The 20,518-nt window shown below is 43.4% G+C and overlaps 1 protein-coding gene across 3 annotated transcripts in view; it reads left to right on the top strand.

Annotated features, from left to right (window-relative positions):
- The window catches only part of luna, a 138,423-nt gene that overhangs the window by 68,130 nt on the left and 49,775 nt on the right, over window positions 1–20,518 (top strand). The gene's annotated exons all lie outside the window — the stretch shown is intronic.

Here is a 20,518-nt window from a genome sequence, read left to right as displayed (position 1 = left end):
TTTCATCTTGCACCCTTTTGGTGCAAAATACTTGAGTAAATCTCAAAATCTATATATCTAAATATCTCAAAACAGAATAGTGCTTAAATCGCTTTGATTCCGATTGGAACTTGTATTTCGTACTAGCAGCAACGCATTATTTCTCCCAGTGCACGTATGTGGGCCCACAAGTCTGTGTAGCCCGTTCTTTGTCATCATCATCTGCAGTACTCTCTGCTTAATTAGCGGTCTTGAGCTTTGACTTGGGAATTTCTCACGACCATGCAAAGTGTGTGTCGGGCCTTAAATATGAAAAATAAACGCATAGGCAGCTAAAAAAAAAAACTGGTTAGCCAACTGAACTGATTTATCAGCGCAGCCAGTTTGATATTTTTTTTGTATTCTGTTATTCCTAAAAATATAAACAGCGTCATGCGCCTCCGTAGTAAATCGATGGCAGAGTTTATTCAGCTTTATATATATGTACATATATATATATATATATATATGTATGTATGTACATAAAAGCCGGTCAGATACGAATATACGATATCAACTCTCGTATGAAAAGACAAGTTGCAGCAGCTTGTTGCCAGTTGAGAGTTTTTGCGCTGGCCAGTTTCTGCTTTTGGCGCGCTGCGAGAAGCCGAAACAAGTTTTTTGTTTATAAACAGATTTTGGGCTTGCTGTCGCCGTTCGTCGCGATCTGTGCGCTTTTCTTATAAACAAAAGCTTCGCAAACAAATGACATAATTTGATATTCAAATTCCTGCACAAACAAAATTTTAATTTGAAAAGAAAACGAAATTGAATTTCAATTTCCACTACCTGCCAAACTGACTAACTGACTGACTGACTGGCTGACTGTCGCCTTGAATTCAAAATATGCTAATAACGCGAAATGTTTTTCGTTGGCTGATATCATGATGGTATTCTCGCCCATCTCTCCGCTGTGTTATATAATTCGTGCGGCTTGGCATGCATATTATTTTTGATAAACTGGCAAACTGGTTTATGAATGGCTTTAACTGTTTGCTTTGGCCTGGGTAAAAACAAATCTCGAGCTGATGTCATCGGGGATCCGACCCGTCCGATGAGCAAATGCCAAGCGCAATAACAAAAAAAAAAAAAAAAAAGAAATAGCTTGGAATTCTTTTGATTATTTCGCGTTGTCCGCTGATCGATTGCCTCGGATCACTATCAGAACAAGCCTCCTCCAATCGAAAGTAAAACCCCAATGGCTACACGGACTCACATCGTCCGTATTTGCGGAGATAACGAACCCAGACTAATGACAGCCGATTGGGGTGGTGAAAGCGGGGGATTGGTGTTTGCTAAGATGAAACACTTGAGGAGCGGCCAAGTTTGCTCCGGATTATTCCTTTATATGGGCTCTGACACATAATGATTCACTTAATCGATTTGTTGCTGGCCGAGATTGCAGCATAAGCGCCTGGGAAATTTCAACTTAAGAATATAACTTATGTACTTTAATATATACCTTAATTTTAATATATCAGAACACATTAGCTAAATCATTACATTAAGTTCTACGCTTCAGCTCATCATTGATTAGGTTTGTGTCCATTGTCGTTTTAAGTTTATATCATTATTAAGATAAGCTGCTGCTAAGTTGTGTTACTTATTCGTGATTTGTTGCAATACTTCCCTTTTTTAATTGAAAGAGCATTCGAACAAGAGCATGGACTCCTCAAGGTTCAGTGTATAAGTGCCGTTTTTTGCTGGCGAATGCCACTCGCTAATTAAATTTGCATAGGCTACGCGTGCGAGTAAATAATTCTCCGATGCCATCCACCGAATGACTTAACATGTGTTTTCAGCCGGTGCTGCGTGAGAATGTGACTTCCATCGGTTTGGATGAGTTGAAATTGGTTGACTCACTGACAGTGGCCCCCAATCCAATTGTTGCTTCTCCAGCTAGGTTCACACAGCAATTGGGAGCCAAGAACAGATGATGCCGTGATGACTAAGTTGGGGGAACTGTTCTCTCCAGACACTGCAAGTGCTCGTGACTCAGGCAAAAGTTCGTGGAAAACTTCTGACAAGACTCGTTTACGGGTCTTACGAGCGGAACCAATGAATGAATGGAGCACTTGCAATTGAGTCAGTCGCCTTGGAATTCATTTCCAACCGAATACGAATTGTGTATACAATACGTTTCATGCAAATTAAATGTTTTTTTTTTTAGTGCCGCTCAGCCGTTAAAGAACTAATAAGAGAATCTGCGAAATTTCAACATTGCTTAATTATTTTTCTTAATTAAGCCAAAACATAAATTGGTTCAGGGAAGGGGGAGCCGGCCTGCCAGCAGCTGTATTAAAAATAAACACAAATAATTATGAACCACCCTCAACGCGCTCCATCCATCCACCAACACAGATGCAATGGCAATAAGAGGCGTCAAGAAAATGTTTAATAGGCGCGATGAAATGAAACTTAAACAAAGAATTTTACATCCAGCCCGCTGGCCAAACAGCAAACACATGTTTCACAGATAAATACAATTGCACGCATATATCTCTCCCTTTAGCCCGGTATAAATTTTTAATACCAGCCAAGATCTTTGCACGTTAAAAAAAATGGGCACTTCATGTAGCGAAGTAAGTACCACATATATATTACTCTTAGCTGGCTTTATTGCAACACTATCTTTTTGTTGATGCCTTCAAAAGAACTAAAGTTCATACTTAGCTGAAATCCCCTTAGTTCAGCCGATTTCTCCCTGTTTATCCGACTGACATTTTCAGTTGCCTGCAGTTTTCCGCAGAATTTCAAGAGTTTTTGATTAATTGCAGCAATCTGGGGGAGAACGCCCAACACGACAGGCGGGACAAGCGACTCGTGCCCTCGACAAGAAGAAGAAGGCTCTTCTGTTGCTTCGTTCTTCTGCCTACCACTCAATCTCTTAGGCATGCCTCTGTTGCATGCCACAAGAGTCGTCCGTTTATTTATACGAAATTGGGGGGCAGGATTGGGGGGACTGTGCTCTTTCTGCCACATTTAGCGCTGGATTTGTGGCTCAAGGTCTCGGCGTGTGTTTGCTGCACTGCAATTTCGGTGTCATCGCCAATGCCGCCTGCCATTTGTTGCTGGCCAAATTGCAACATAAATCTGAATTGAAGATTTCCCGCCCACTGCGAGACGACGGCCTTATCTATTTTTCAGCCTGAAAGCGCTGCAGTTTTGTTTATTGATGCTGTCCAATTAGTAGGATATTTGGCACACTTGACTGGCCGGCCAAACAAATGCCAAGCTGGCAATTGGCTCTGAATTAATTCTTAAAATAATCCAGTTCAGCCATGTGTAAAGCCAAGTGAAGCCAGTCGAGCGAAGTCAACATTATTTTTGGCAAATAAGTTTTTGGAAATATTTTGTGAATACTGCCAAACAAGTGACTAATTAAGGCAGCAGCGGCAAAGCCAAACTTCTCGTCTCCATCTTCACCAAACACTAAAGCAAACAGAAACGAAAACAATGAAGAGTTTTCTTATTTTCTTCGGCTGTTTGCCAACCTTGAGGCGTGCTAATAGATGGTCATAGATATGGATAAATAAATTTTGTATAGACAGTAGGCGTAGTCGAAAAGTGGGTACCCTCTATCTCTATCTATACAAGGCTAGAAAATGTTGAAAACATTACGTATACGTTGAGTATTCTTAAGTTGAAAAACTTAAATGAAGTACAGTCAATGTTATTATATTTTGCCACTCATCAATATGCCCTCACACTCAATGGGTATCTGAAGCTATGTACATACACATCGCCAAATTCGTCTATATATAGCCACTGTGAGCCATATCAATGTGTATAAATTCTGGTTGGCTTTTGAACTCGAGTAGTTGAGACTCAACAAAATGCTTCTTTTCGCATAGTAAGTAAATTATTTGCGCTCATCTACGGATAAAGATATTCTCGCAAAATGTGCAAATTTATTTAGCCTTGATAATTCCCAAATTAAAGATCTGAGCGAGAGGCCATTTATATGGCTTGCCCCACATGGCACATGGCGCATGGCGCATGAGTGTGTGATTGGGGTGTGTGTGTGTGTGTGTGTGGTGTGCGAGATGAAAGGCTGGATTTAAACTGATTAATCTGCGAGCGAGCGAGCGGCTGAAGTTCGAATGTATCCTATCTGCATCTCTGTGTCTGCGGCTCTGACATCATTTGCAAATTTAATTTATCCAGTTCAAATGGAATTTATACAACTGGAGGCCGAGCACGCCCTGCACTCTCCTGCGTTTTTTTACCACCAATTTTTATGGTTTATGCATAGTTTACTCTCTGTACCCGCCCGCCACAAAGTCCCAATCCCCGATCCGCAGGACCTCGGCTCTTTGTCTGTCACGGATTGCGGACTGCCAACTGGCTGCGACATTGTGACTCCGGCGTGCTCATAAAAAGGTAATAAAATTTTTGTTTACCTTGGTAATAGGAAGTGAAAAGCACTAACACACACAAAAGACCGCCACACGCACACACACACACACATTTGAATATACTGCAGGATACGGAGGGAGAAACATATTCCTTTGCATGTCCTCGGCTATATGGCCATATAGCCTTGAGTGGTTTAGTCGACTCGACAAGTTTTTGGGGCGGCAAATGTGTCCGGGATGCGGGGTGGTCCTTCAGAGGCCGTATAACAAAATAAAAAAAATAAAAAAATAAAAAAGAGCGGAGATGGGGATGGGGAGAAACATCAGGATAATCGCAAGAAATGGAGTCGAATGTTTGGAGTCGAGTCACAGGAAATTGATTTCTTTTCGTGGTTTGGCCCCAGGACTCAGGACCCAGGACCCAGAACCCAGGATCTTCCTCTCGTCGTTGTCAAACAGAATTTATCGGTGATTGGTTTGCTCTTTGCGCATATTTATCTCAATGCAGATTTTATCTACACGATTGGGGAGTGCGGGGCGCTATAATTGCACTTGCCTGCATATAAATAAAGTCGCTTCAATGGAGATCGTAAAGTATTGCATAATAAACTTCTTACATTGATAAAATGTCCCGACTTGTGCCCTATGTGCGCAAATCATGGTCGTTTGGGGTCGGCATTAAAATGTGGAATGGCAAAATAACTTCTGGCATAAAAGTATCACAATTTTATGCAAGATGCAGATTATCTAGCGGGCGAAAAGAAAAACAACTTCTCGCACTTATTGGCTTTCAATTTCCATTTTGTAAATATACTCGCAGACAAACCACCCCATTTTCCAACACCCCCCCCTCCCCCCACCCAGCAAAATGCGAGGGAAAACTTTTGCGCTTCGCTATTCCTTGTTGATTATTGAAATCATTTTCCTGGCCGCCTTCGAGAAACTTTGCCATATTTGCTTGCTTAGGCCTTCATTAAAAGTTTGCCCCTGGCTCGACATTTGTCTCCAAGGTATACGTATACTCGTATATTTCTACCTACACAGCGGAGCTGTGGGAAAATCAGGGTTGCGACCTCTTGCTTTGATTTATGGCTCTATAAAATAATTTTCCAGTTGCCGTTGCTCCACAAAAAGTGAAATGCATCGGAATTTCAATCGGGAGTTTGGCTGCGACGTGGCTAAAATGGGTGGGAGGTGGTGAAGGGCGAAGATTTGTGGTGTCATTAAAATTTTGTTGCAACCAGAAGGTAGTCCCTCTCTTTCCCTCCTTTCTCCTGATATTTATATGTATCTTTCTTGTTCACTTGCTTACGCCTTCTATATCTTGCATACTTCGCAGAACCGCTTAAATATGCATTTGTTATTGAATTTTAGTAACAGCTGGCTGACATGCCCTTGCCTTTACACTGAGAAAATTTGTAATGTATTTATGTTTCAAATTATTAAAAAAAAAACAAACTAGAATTATGCTTCAGAAATTAAAGTTATGAGAAAACTTTAAACTTGTTAGCTTGTATTTCATTTTAAAACTTAATCGGGATGTTTGACTTCCATAGATTTTTTTCGTATGTAGCTGGGCTTAGCTTCCCGGGTTATACGTGGTTATGTGGCTGGTGGCATTCCGGCGGGCACTCAAGCGTATCTAACACACCGTGTGTGGCATGCCCCACATGCACTTTCACCTTTAACTTTTGGCTGATTTCTAGTGCGGAAATCGCTCGTCGAAGGACCTCCTCCCCTTCCACCGATAATATATGTCTAATACAGCGTATTAATTTATTTAAATTCCACACAGACCCAGACCTAGACTCAGATGTGCCGACATCCGCCGTCGGATAGCTATCCAGTGTGTGTGAGTGTGTGTGTGTGTGTGCAAGGATGTGGCACACATATGGATACCGAAGCCATTACGACGTTCAATGACACGGCAAAGTGTGCGCCGTGGCAACTTTTTGCTTTTTCCCAGCGCTGCCACACGGGATGCCTGACTGCTCCAGCTCGAGCTCCAGCACCGGCTCCTGATTCTGCTCCTGCTATCTATAGCCCGATGATGACGACAGCCATCAGCGGGGGATCGAATGCCGATGGTGCCCGCATCTCGTCTCATCCTCGAACCCCTTCGATTCTGCCGCATCCTTTCGAAACGTTCTAATAGCTTCTAATGCATGTAATGTCAGTTCACGTCAGCTTCCGCCCAGCCACCCCGGCTACCCACTGTTTTCATTTTTTGCACCTGAGCTTGATGCTTAGCGTTTAGCGGTTGCTTTAAAAAATGAAAGAACAAAGTGCTCTTGCCACATTATTGATTTTTTTTTTTTTTGCGAGGCCGGGAAAAATAGGCTATGCTAATTTACTTACTCCAACTTGGGTTTCCCTTCAAGAAAATAGCCTTTAAATCGTAAACTTAAGGTAGAGAAAGTCTGTCTAGTCAGAAGACACACAAGTAAGTGATTAATGTGGCTCTTTAAAAACAGATTCAAGCCACATTATGAGCTCTTTAAAGCTGACCAAATTGATGGCCAGCCCGGAACGTTTATATTTCTACACTTCAGCAATTATATCTCTCGGCCAAGAATGCTAATCGAATTAAATTTAAAAGCTTGTTCTGCCACTTTATGATAATCCGGAATACTCTTCATGCAGATTGACAGCACTCAAGAGCTTTGGCATCAAATGGAAAATAGTTTTAGCCCGAAACTTCCACCATCAAATGACCGCAATTCATTATTTTATCTAGTTTCACAACTATTCAAATGTTTGTGTGGCCCTGGGAGCCCTTTGCATTATGGTAAATTGCCTTGTTTTACAATGCTTAACTGTTCGGGCCAAGGGTGTGGGACTCATTTTGGAGCATTGGGGTAGCCAACCCACCATATGCTAATAGTTTTGTCACTCTGGCGAAAAAGGGACCGTCATAAAATTACCGAATAGGGTAGTGTCGGATCCAACCACTGGAAAAGTTGCAAAGTTTTGTGATGTCGGCACCTTGTGTTGATGCTCTTGGTTTTTGGCAATTTCCCGTTTTTTTTTATCTGGCGATTCAGTATCCACAAGCACACAGGATATTAATGCAGGCTGCAGGACTGCAAGGATATCTCGTAGGTGGGTGTATCTTCATCTTTAATAAATATTTATGTGCTGTCAACCCAACGTAAACCCAACCCACCGCCCATCGCTTTTGCCCCGCCCGTCAATTTGCTTTTCTAATTTGTATACAAGGATTTCTGCTGCGGCTTTTGTTGTTGATGTTGCTGCTGTAGATGTCGCTGCTGTGTTGATGTTGCTTTTGTGTTTGCTCTCGGGGGCAACAGACTTGGAAAACTTGGCACTCTTACATATTGATGAGCGCTGCGATTAAGTAGAGCGTGCCTAATGCATGCTGCCAAGTGCGGGGCCCATCGGAGGGTTAAGGAAGGACACCATGGGTGTCACCCCACACCCATACACTCACTCCTGCACACACACACACACACACACACAGAACCCATAAACGAAACTCATCAATTTTTATGCGGTTTCGGTTTTTTGCGCCCCTCTCACAGTTTTGTGTGTGTTTGATGAAAGTGAAAAATGCCCGAGAAAAGGTGAAAAGGCGGGGCAACTTTGGCTACCTGTCCCTGTCGCTAATGTTATGCAAAATGAAAGTAAACAGAGTATGGTTATCCCTCTGTGTGTAAGTGTGTGTGTGTGTGTGTGTGTGTTGGGGGTGTGCTAGTGGGCGTTAGTGTTTGGCATACAAATTGTTGCTAGCGGCTTTTTAGGCATAGCTTAATGCATTTAAATGGGAAAATTACACAACTTTTTGCGACAGCTTTTCTCTGCTCCTCCACTACTTTTCGAAAGGGTTGTGATACACTTAAATGGAAAGCATATTTAAAATTAAACCTAATGATCAAGCTTAAAGCTGGACACAAAACTAAGACTGAGCATGTCCTGCCCTGTCTGGATTAATACTTTAGTCAAACATATCTGGAACTTATAACGCTTAATGTCTCATTTCACAAATGATTCCGCAAGTGTATCCCCCATTTAAGCGCTCGATTGCAAGCGGAAATCTCAACGCCCGCTGATTCGCACAATTTCTGCCACTCGAGCCGTGTGCCACATGTGGCGGGAAAGCTTTTAGCGCTTTCATTGCGGTAATTAATGTTCGCCAGCTTGGCTTTAAGCCGCTTTAAAGTCGTTGGCAAGGGGAATCGGAATCGAAATAGAACAGACTTTTATTTAGAAGTAGCACAAGCTTCTTGCAAGGAGGTGCCATTGTGCGAATAGCATGGCCATGCTATATATGCTCCCTTAGTTGATGGACGCCATCTGGGCGCCAACTTTGGCTTGCTGACTGGCTGGCCCTGGCCCATTGTTGAGTGGGCAAATGTGGGCACACTGCTATGGCTTTTTTTCTCTTTTCCTCCCGCTTGCTGTTGTTGTGACTGTAAAAGTGTCGTCATTGTTGTTGCCACTGCTGCTGAATGGCTTAACAACAATAACAATGGCGAGTCGAACAATAACAACAAGGGGGGCAGCAAACGCACGCACATCTCGGCGTTATTTTTGTTGTTCTTGTTGTTGGCCTAGGCTAGAAGCGTCCTCGTTTCTGGTACGAGAGCACCCAAACTACCCACCCGCCCACTTACAGTTTTGCGCCCATCCCACCCACTTCACTACCACCACCCCCTCTTTCGGCCGGCGGACGGACTTCTGCTCGTTGGCTTTTATTGCTTCAGCTTCAGTTTCAGCCCTGAAGTATGCAGCGCTTTCCCCGGCTTTTCCCGCTGCACACTGCCCTCCACTTCCACTTTTCCACTTCTGACCCACTTTACGCGTTTTTTATTTACTCACTTTTCCTTTTCACTCGGCCCGTCCCGTCCCAACTGCTTTCCATGGTTTTTTTTTCCGTTAGCCCATTGTTGCCGAAGTCTTATTATTATGTGGCTTGCTTTCGTCCTTTCTTCAGTTTTATTGCTTGTTGTCTATGGCGGCGACAGCAATTATGTAGATTTCAGTTCCACAAATAAACTTAAATTTATATTGTAGTCCGGTTGGGCAAAAAAAAAAAAAAAAAAAAAAGAGAATGGGCGAGGAAAATATGAGGGCTGCATACAGGACCGCATAATGAGCGGGTTATTGACATTAATTGCTCGCCTTCGCTGGTGAAATCCAGGTTCAGACGCCCGTCGACAGCTCGTGCGTATAATATGATGTATGATATGTCAGCCGAAAATACAAATACCCCACAAACAGCCTGTCATTCGGCCTGAAGGACCAAAAGGACGAAAGCACGAACGTTTGACGGGCGGCGATGAGGCAACCTGCGAATTTGGCAAAACACTCTGACTGCCTGTCCGTCTGTCTGCCAGTCTGCATTATTCCGTTTTCCTCGTTTTTGGATATTTGTGTTACATAACACACAATGCCAACATTGCCGCCAGTCAGACAGCCGCAGCGGGGGATAAAGCGTTTTAACCTGACACCAGAACAATATTATTTATACCATCAACACCTTTTTGCTGGATGTGCTCGGTACTTGTGGTTGCACGGTGAATATTGCTCGAGTGATTAAGGTAATTGTGGGTCGAAAAGGCAAAGTAATCAGATGAAACTCGGCGATTGTTCAGTATTTCGAGATTTAGTTCATTAAAATGACCATTCAAGTAATGTTTATAAAAGAATGTGGTCAAAGGTGCTTCGAAATTGAAATAAAGTGTATTTGTCGCCGGGAATACAGTTCAAAAAGGTAATTCCTGATCGAAACACAAAAACTTGTATTTGCAAAAAAAATTACACTTTTTTTTTACACAAACATCAAGTGACGTTTAATTGAAGCTCGTTTTCTGATTTCCGCTTATCGAAATGAGTTTTTTGCCCATTTATAGCCGCGATATTGGATTACCTGTGGCATTCGCTTTTTTTTTTCAGTCCGCGTTTGCTTATCTTTAGCTGAATTCATTTAAATATTTGCACACAATTATTTGCAGATGCGCAGCCAGCGAGGCTGAAAAATTGATTGCTTGTAATGTACATAGCAAATAAATCGAATCAATGACTGCGAATCGTGTAATAAAAAGCATGCATATTAGAACAAACAAATGCTGTATATATGGTATATTGTAGTTTTAAAGGCTACCAACTAAATGATGCAAAACTTTCTGGTCTACATAAACCACTTTCCAGATAATCTAATTGCTTTAGACTGTTAAATGCAAAAGTTATGGTTTACCAAATACCCCTGCAACTTTCTGAAATCAAAGTTATGTTTGACGAGAGACCACGGATTGTCGCTTTAAGGTCGGGTCGAATTTAATCAGCCTCTGAGGAATTTTGTTTGCCACCTTCGTCGAGCTAAATCCCAAAATTAACACCCCCAAATGGAGGGTAGCGAAGAACCGAAGCTGAAGTTGACTTTCTTGGCCCTGATTTGCTTGGCGGCTTTCAGCCCTCAGCCCTCAGCTTTCGGCCTTCTTTAATCGTGTTGAATTTGAGTTTGAGTTTCTAGCTCGTGTCGCCATCTTGCAGGACGCTTCGCTGAATTCGCCAGGGCAACGCAATAATTTGTGTAAATAATCAATGGGCTGTGCCGGGGCTTATTGACATATTCTCTAGTATGCAATGGCCCCGGGCTCCTTGGCGGCCTTTTGTGGCCAGGGCAATTAAATTATTTATAGCGGCCTTTTGTGAGCCTCCTCTTGGAACTTCCCCATGGCAACGTCGATGTCCCGTGTCTAGACCTCGTCCACGTCCTCGAGCAAATGGACGAACGGACGGACGGATCCGAATCTCAATCCCGAGCAAGTGCAAAGGCAAAGGGAAAAGCACAAGCCCCCCCAGGTGGTTGGAACTCGAAACAGAAGGCGACTCTAATTACAAAGAGCTTAGGCTCGGAAAATATGCAACAATTGCTAATTTGATTCCCCCCCCCCACGCGGTTAATGTTGCTTCAGCTGAAATAATAGAAAAATTCAAATACTTTAAAGCGTCGGCAGAGGGGATCAAGTGTCAGACAGGCTAACAATTATGGCGCACACCTTTTTGGCCGGCCCCCTTTTGCGCCGGCCGTCGAAGCCATTACCAAACTTTGACTAATACCATCGAAATTTTTGCATAATTTCGTGGCACTTAAAGCAGACGCTTTGTGCGTACTTAAGTGCCACGCCCACCGCCCGGACACACCCCCTTGCCGCCCCTAATACAGTACTTCGTAGTGCCGCTTAGCAAAGCAATTTAACAGAGTGAGCCTGAAAATTGTGCGAGCCTTCGAATTTGTAAGTAATTCCTTTAGGAAACTTTTGCGCCTAATTTGGCACTTTAAACAGGTGACAGGATTTGTGACGTACCGACAATTATTCGAATATTTATGCGGTTTAAACCCGCTTGTGTTTAAGTTGACAGTTTAATTGTTTAGTGATTAAAGGCATGAAATTAATTATTTGGTATTCGGTTAGGGTGTTTGCAAGTCGGTTTCGATGTGAGCAAGCTTGGGCAGCAACAGTTTCTGCATATATTTAACCTTAAGTAGAACACGTCGCACTTAATTAACTATTCAAAAATGTTGGCAAATTGCTGGGCGGGGGGGAGTTGAGGGAAGCAACCTAGCCATCATTAAAGTGAATTGTCCAGACAGCTTCAATCTCTCTATCTTGGCCTGGATTTTTTTTTTTCTTTTTTTGTAGCTAGTAGCTACCCCGAAACTTGAAAACCACCCGCAATCGGTCGTGCGTAGGCTTGTTGATAAGACCTGCTCTTTCCATTTCCCATTTTCCATTTCCCGTTCCCATTACATTCGCTGTAATGGCGGCTTGTCCTTTTTGTGTAGCCCCTCTTTGTTTGTCTACGAGGACGTCCTTGACTTTCCACACCCCAAAACCCCGTCCCCGAGATTCGATGGGGCCATTTTCCCCATTTGACTTTCAAATAATAAAACATATTTTTTGGGGCGCCGAAGCCGCACGAAAACGGCAGCTGTAAAATTTGTGGGTTATTTGTTGAAAATACATTTTCCACTTTTCATTTTCGTTTCCTCTTTTTTTCCGCTCTCTGCCGAATTTCCCTTCGTTTCTTTTCTTTTTTTGCCCGGCAAAGGTGAAGTTGGGCCGTCGTTGTTGGCTTTCGATGCGACCAAGGCTCAGGTTATGTTTTGTGGGATATTTGATGAAGAGGGTCGCCGGTGGGTGGAGTGCGTTGGCCACGAGTGGAGAGTGCAAAAATGCCAATTTTATGCATGAGCAAATACTTAAAATAAAGTATAAAATATTTCATTTAAATGTAAATGATTTTTTATTTCACTTTGACTCACGTCTGATGTTTGCCAGGTGGAAAATACACGGATAAATAAACAAGTGTGCGCAAATGTTCTCCCATTACGCCAGTTATTACAGTTGTTAGTCAGCAGTTTTCAGCTTCGCTTTATAAATAAATTGTATCAATTAATATTTGAACACGTTTCGGGAGCAAGGACACTTAAAACTATATTTGTACACACGAAGCAAACTATTTAAAATGTAGGGTAACCAATAAACAATTAGGAAATCAAAAATCAATGGCGCTCCCCCATAAAGTAGAGCAATCTGTGCAATGTTTCTTAAAGTGAAGTTCATTCATAAATTCCGCACTCTGACAACTCTGAATATGCCATAAATAAAATGAACTTCTTCCTTCGAATTACTGGCACCTTTTCTCTGATTTTTGTTGGGTGCAAACGAGACCATTTGTACGACCATTTGCCATTTATCTTGGACTGGCGACCTGAACTGCTCCCAGCTAGTTGAGAATTATGAGGCATGTCCTTCGGCCTCGTTCCTGTCGCTGCCCCCGAAATTGATGTACGATGTGCCCAGGTGATGAAGGAGCACTCGCTCCCCATAAATATATCTCTCAGCGAGTCTGTCTGTCTGTCGTTTGTCATAAAATTAGCGACAGTTCAGGGGGCGTGATGCGGTGAGCGAGCGGAATGAGGCATGCCCCATGCCGTGGCTTCATTTGGGTGTCCTTGTGCGGCGCACAAATTAGTTGGTGAATTTTTTATGTTGCCACAGCACGATAATGTGACACGGCCGCCCACATACGTCTTGTCCTTGTGCCACGCCCCCTCCCCGGGGTATCCTGCTGATGTATTCGCTCATTTTGCTTCCACCTTGGCAAGGTGTCCTTACCCATCGCCATCGCCTTGCCTTTGCCTTTCGCCCTTGCCCATAAATGAAAATTGATGCTGGCGCAAGATTTTTCACGCCACATTGTCAAGTGTGTTGATTCGATTAAGATGAGGGATGAAGTGCGTCTGGGGAGGAGGCGTCGGGTGGTCTGTTCGGTGTGTGGCCCACAAACCCATTTCAAGTGCAACACCATCGCATTGAGCCGCAGACGGCGACTGAAATTGAGACTCCACCTAATTGCATTAATGCCGCATGGAGCTCCATGCCATCAGTCGCCAGTCAGTCAGTCAGTCAGTCAGTCACTTCGACAGTCCGGCAGTTCGTTTACATCAGTCGAGTGTGTTCCACGCTCATTACGAGCCGAAAAGCGAATCGGGAGCACGCTAGCCGGATTGAAATTAAAATTTCCGCTTTTGCGTGAGAGTCTGGGCGCAAAAGCGATTGCAGCAATAATTGCAGAATTGCAGCAAATATTTGCAACACAGGGGCCCATCGCATCGCATCGCATCGCAACCCATCGTCCATTGTGTAGGCAATTTGACTGTCCACCTATGTGGACGCCTGTGTGGCATGCCTCAAGCCTCAAGGCTGAGGGCCTGCGTCACGCAATGGGAAGCCGTAGATGTAGCTGTTGCTGTTGCTGCCGCAGCTGTGGATGTTGCATGTTGGTGCTGTGCATGCGGCTGCTGCTGCTGCTGTTGCTGTTGCTATTGCTGATGATGATGATGATGCTGATGCTGCAGGCTGACCCATTGTAATTGCATTGTGGCATTGTGTCGTCCTACTCATCACTGCCCACTTGTCTGGCTCTTGCTCTCGTTTTCAGTCTCGTTGTCGTCTTTCAGTTCTGTGTGCACTGAGAGAAATCAGTGCAGCACACAATAAATCAGTCAAGAAAACCGAATATTCTAAGGTTGCACAGGAGTTATTAGCTTTTAAAGGAGTCTCTCTTAATACTCATTAGTGCAGAATATGCAATAGTTTAAGCCCTATTAGATTACATTTGTATCTTATGATGCATTTTAAACAAACTGCGTCACAACTTTAGTTTTTTTTTTTTATCAGTGCATAAGAAAGAACCGATGCTGCGTTGGATGATTCCCCGGTTTTAAGAAGGATATCCGCTCTTCTACTCAATCGGTGCCGCATTCCTTTGCTCTTCGCAATTTCCCCCCCGGAACCCAACTGCCTGATCTGTTTGGCATGCGGACAAAATAATTACAATTTCGCATTATTATGCGAAGTGAATTTTCATTTATGGAACCTTTTCAATGTCTCAAGTGCTGCTGCTACTGATTCGTCGTTTATTTCGTGTTTCGCTGGTGGCCGTTTCGTTGTTGTTGTTGTTGATGCCGCCGCCTCGTTGAGAAGTTTATTAAAATTGCAAGTGGCCCTGGCCGTCGCGCGGATGTTGCAACTTGCAACATTATTTTCGTATTAAATTGTGCACCACGGTTTCAGATGGGATCCATCATCAGAGTATTTATATGTGTTTCGCAGACATATTTGCAGACGCCGCAAAAGGTTTTCAGGTGTTCGAAAGGCAAAGGAAAAGCAAAGGAAAAGCATCCATTGGGTGGTGGTGAATGCAAATACAATTTTGAAACTACATATTTGCAGGAGCGAGTTGAACGCACTTCTTATATTGAGCACACATCGCTGCCCTCGAATGCATTTCAGTCTTTGGCATTGAACGAGAACTCCTCTCCAGCATTTTTGAAGGCATGCCATAAATGCTTCGACGCCAGCAAAAGCATTTTGCATCCATTGGTGTTTATATTGTGAGGTTCCTGACTGATTGTGCCGAGCTGGCGATGTTCCCCGTTTGGCATCTTAAGTGCTTTTCGATTTCCCCCGATTTTGCCACAGTGCTGCTCAATGAGCCCGAAATCTATTCAAATGGATGCAGCTACCTTTAAGTGCTAAGAGTGCAGTATTTAAACACAACTGCTGCTGTTGCTCCTGCATAATTAATAGCCATCGAACTGCGAAGGGCGATGGGCGGAGGGCGGTGGGCGGTGGGCGGTGGGCGGTGGGCGTGTGTAATCCTATTTGTAAGCCCCACTCATTATTAATAAGCACAATTTCGCATAATGGCCAATGAGAGCGGAAATGTAAATAAATTATGAATATATAACAATGTGAGCGAGAAATAATAATATAAAATATTGGCTATGTGCTCCGCTGCGTTTTTGGTTGCATAAAAATGGCTCAACTTACTTTAAATCCGTTTGCTATTTTCGCATTCCTGATTTATTGCGAAATATTTACCCTCCAAATAGAGGCACGTCCTGGCCGCAACTTTCCCATCCAACCGAATTCAAGCGAACCAAAGCGAACAAATATCGGGAAAGTTTAAAATTCCAAACGCCTACGCAGCCTAAGAACGTAAGAACGTAAGAACTGTGCACTTATATAGAAATAAAATGAAATGGGCAAACGAGACAATGGGGATTGTGGGTGGTGGGTGGCGGAAGATGGCCTTTTCTGCTTAATTTAAATCTTGTCTCCTTGCCATCTCTTTCTTTTATTATTTACTTCTACAGTGGCGGTTAAGTTGCTACTCAGATTGGGTTAAATTAAACATTTCAATATTTATTTAATTAATTTTGAATTCTAGAATATGTGCAGCTTTTGAATATAACTAAGCAATGATCCATAAAATTGGTATTTTTGAATGCGCACATTCTTTAGGATATTCAGCGTAGCTTAAATGCACCTGTATCCTTTAGCAAACAAAACAAAATATGCACATACATATGTATCTATAATTAAGTAGTAAATATTTATATTTATGGCCATCGAAATAAAATCACGCCACCAAATATAATCAGTTGAGCTTGTGTAGAACAATACGTTATTAGTCCGTAGGTGTGGTATTTAGTACTATTATTACGACCGCATTTGTTTATTTACACATGCCTACCACCACCCTCCCCCACGTTTTCCGAAATGGGGGATGTTGGCCTGCCGATAGCTTATGTCAAAGTACGTGCCTGGACGTCCACAAGGCCTACACCTTTTGGCAGTTTGGTGGAGACAGAGGCAGTGGCAGGGACGTTGGCAGAGGGGGAGCAACAACTTGCCGCGGGCTAGAAATCGTGTTTAGAATGCCTAAGTGCGTCGTGAGCGAGTCAAGTGGCAAGTGCCGGGAACAAATCCCCCTATTTTGCCCCCCCTTTCGTCCCGCCCTCCACTCGCAAGTGATGCCCCCCCCTGTAAGCGAAACTATGCGTGGGCGTTGTGTGCGTAGCAAAGTTTAATGAACTTCAAAGCATTCCCCATTCCCATTCCCATTTCCATTTCAATTCAATTCAATTCATCAATGCGGCAAACATCGATTGACGAATGTTTGCTGAGCCCCTCAATAATTCTTTGATGGAATTATTATTATTGTACGGCATCGGTATGGAAATGTCTGTGTGTTTTGCATATTTATTGGCAGGCAGGCAGGCAGGCTGGCAGGCAGCGCTCTGTAAATGGCTTTTAATTATGGCCATGGCTATCCAATTCTGACCGCATTTTATGGCCAGCAACAACACGGCCTGCCTGCTGCATGATGGCATTTTTCAATTGTCAGCATTGTGCTTTGTTTAATTGTTCAACCGAAACAAACAGCAAGCATGTCAAAGGGAGTGTTTCGAGGGGTGAGGAGCGATGGTGAGAGGCAAAAAATAACCAAAAGAACAGGCACAAAATGCCAGTGTATAGAAATGAATTTCCACCATCTAGCGTGAAAAGCGCCGCCGGGAAAATGTTCAAAAATGCAGCCAGCAAAACCCCCAAAAAACGCAAAAACAATGCGAATTTGTCAAACAAATGCAACGCACATGCTCATAAATTCGCAGTTTTTGAATGGGGGGGTATGCGGAAAATCAGAAAAGCGAGGCTATAAACAAAAATGTTTCCATTCTTTTTTCACCCGCCGCGTTGTTCGTTATTTTTCCCGTACGCAGTAAATCAGCAAAACAGTTTTGTAAACACCACAGCTAACTAAGAAAATTGTTCTCATATCCTGCATATGCTGCAAACCAGCTGTAATTGACTTCTTGTATCCAAAATAATCTAATAATTGTTCTCCCTTTATTTTCAGGTAATTTACAACACCCTTTTTGTGGCCCGCATAAAGCATTTCGCTCGTAAGTAATTTAAGTAATTTGTCAAAAACAAAAAGCAGAGCTCCGTAAGCCTCAACAACCATCGAGTTTATGAAGCGAGCTTTATTTTTATTATTATATATATTATGCAACAGCAGAAGGGGAGTGTGTGTGTGTGTCGTGTGTGTATGTGTGTATGTGTGCGTGGAACAGGAAACAGAAAACAGAAACAAGTAAAATCACAGAAATTGCTGCATGAATATCCTTTTAGCGCGCTCCTGACGCTTTTATGCGCATTTAACTTTTACGGTTATGATGACGTTGCGGTAAATTGGTTTGGGGTGGGGGAGGTGGCGTGCCACGCCCACTGCCCCCATGCTGTAAAAAGTTGAATTCAGTATTTGTATCGAAAACATTTTTGCGAACGAGAAGCAATTAAAGTGAGTCTTTCAGGATTAATCAGGACATAAGGCGGCCATTTCCCACCCTCTCGCTTTCCACTTTCACCGCATAGTCGTGCATAGTTTGCATTCCATTTCCATTGCATACTTTCCAGCACCATGAATGAAAAGCCCCGGCATTTGCCGGCCTCACAGTTGTAGCCTCGTAGCGTAAAACTCTCCCAGTGTCTGAGCCAAGTTGTTAATGTGAAATTGCAGCCCCCACTGCCATCACTTCCATTCCCTCCATCGCTTCCATCTGCTACTCCTGGGGGATTGCTTGTATCTGGCATATTAAAAAGGCAGCGAGCGAAACAAACTGAATGAAAAGTTGTAGTAATGCCTTTACAATGATTGCGCCCCCGAACAGGCCCAGCAACTTTTCAAATAAACTTCTCTGACTGACTCTCTGATCTGCGCCTGTCTGTTTGAGCGTTCATTGCACCCGTGTCGGAAAACTCAAATGGCAACGGCGACGGCACTGCAACTGCAACAGATACTGACGGCCATTGTTTGCCAATCCACGCAGGATATTAGAAACGAGGCAAACTGCACTCATTACGCATACGCCCAGTTGGCCTGATATGGCAAATAATCGCCGCCTTAAAGTGTTCGCTTGAAGCCAGTGGCAAGCGGCTTAAATGCTATATGATGCACCCCGTTGTTGCGGCTGTTGTTGCAGTGAAATAAAAACCGCATTTGATATAAAGGCATCCGAGGAGGCAGGCAGGCACCCACAGCAGCAGACAGCGTCAGACAAAGCGGCACGACAACCAACTGGCTGCCGAGAGTGGAGTCCTCCTTCTGTATGCTGAATCCCCACTGCACCCCATCACCATTTCCCATTTTCTAACTCTATGTCTGTCTGCCTGCTGTCTCTATATATATATATATGGCTAGAGCCTGCCTTGAAGAGTTTTCCCAGTGTTTTCTGTGGCACGCCGACGACGACAGCAGCCATATACCCTTAAAAGGCCCATCCCCTGGATTTTCCACACACACACAGAGACTCTGATACGTTGTACAGTAAGAGAATTTGCATTCTAAAACATCTACTCAAAACAAATGAAATGCAATTCTGCCTCCAATGAAATGATTGTTAATTTCTATTTCTTTTATAGAAATCTTCATAATACAGAAGATACTGACTTAAAAACAGGAAGTTTGTTTGTGATAGCTCGCTCTTATTATTATGAAACATATTCAAATCAACTTGATTAATTAAAAGTCTAAAACATAAAGCAGCATATCTTTAATTATTCTTTATAATTCCAAAAGGATAATCACACATTTATTTCAGTGTATAGATGCCAGTTGGTTGGCTGACTGCGCTGCATGTTTGTGCTTATGGAAAATCCCTGCGCTCTAAAAAATTTATAAGTGCGCACATGGTGGAGGAAAAGTCTACATTGCACGCCGGCCGGGCTGCTCCATTCCCGCTGTTCCCTCATTTCCCGCATTTCCCGCTTTTCCTCTTTGCATTTTGCGAAAACTTTTGTAAAATGACAAAAATATGCCCATTAAAATGAGCAAATGTTGGAATTTATGTACATTAGGAGGCATAGGCAGCCAGTGGCAGCCTCATAAGGGATGCTCTTTTATTTGCCTGGCTTGTGCTTTTCCCGCCGCCCCTTTCCCGTTCTCCATTCAGCTGCGGCTCATTCATCATGGAAAAGGGAACACAGAAGGAGACAGGCCGAGATAAGCAGGCGGAGCGGTGAAGAGCGGGAAAACTGTCCTTTCTGGCTGCATTTCTTGGCTTGTTGAAGTCACAGTTGGTTAGTGCAAACAATTAGCGCAGCTTAATCAGATTTGCCCCGGCGCATTAAGGCCTGGTAAGTCCCTCTGTGCAGTGGAGGGGTCGTGGGGGGGGGGGGGGGAACCCCTTTTTCCCAGTCAGCCTGGGCCGTTCGATTGGGCGAAGAAAAGTTGACCCCAAAAGTTTGTGCTGAAAGAACTTAAAACGCTTTCCCGACTTGGCCGCGGGCAAAGTTTAGTCCTGCCAGGCAGTCGGACAGACGTAAACTTTTCCAATTTTAATGAAAATATTTGTGCAGACTAGTGTACAGTGAGCGCCATGACCATCAGCATCAGCATCAGACTCGAATCCGAATCGGATTCCCGAGCCGGACAAGCTCGTATCATTAATATGCATGTCATCGAGCCAAAGGACCAAAGGATCCTTCTGCTCTGCCGGCGAACTTTATGAGTGGATGGCTGTTACCTACGTAGTTGGTAGTTGGAGTCGCTATCTCCATGTCCATGTGTTTATAACAAGCTGTGGAAATATTTCCACTCTTTTTCCTTTATTTTCTTGGCCAGACTTCTGTTTTTGCTGTCCTCCCATCGATTTTCCAGGCGTTTTTCCTCGCACTTGAGGAAAACAATAAGTCGAAGCCAAGGCGAAGTGTAAGAAAAAAAGGAAAAGGCTTCCTTCGGTATTTCCTTTTCCCCATTGT

The sequence above is a fragment of the Drosophila melanogaster genome, chromosome 2R, assembly GCF_000001215.4.
Source record: "Drosophila melanogaster chromosome 2R".
Taxonomy (NCBI): Eukaryota; Metazoa; Arthropoda; class Insecta; order Diptera; family Drosophilidae; genus Drosophila; species Drosophila melanogaster.
The sequence above is the reverse complement of the archived record's forward strand: the minus strand, read 5'-3'. Positions and strand labels throughout refer to the sequence as shown.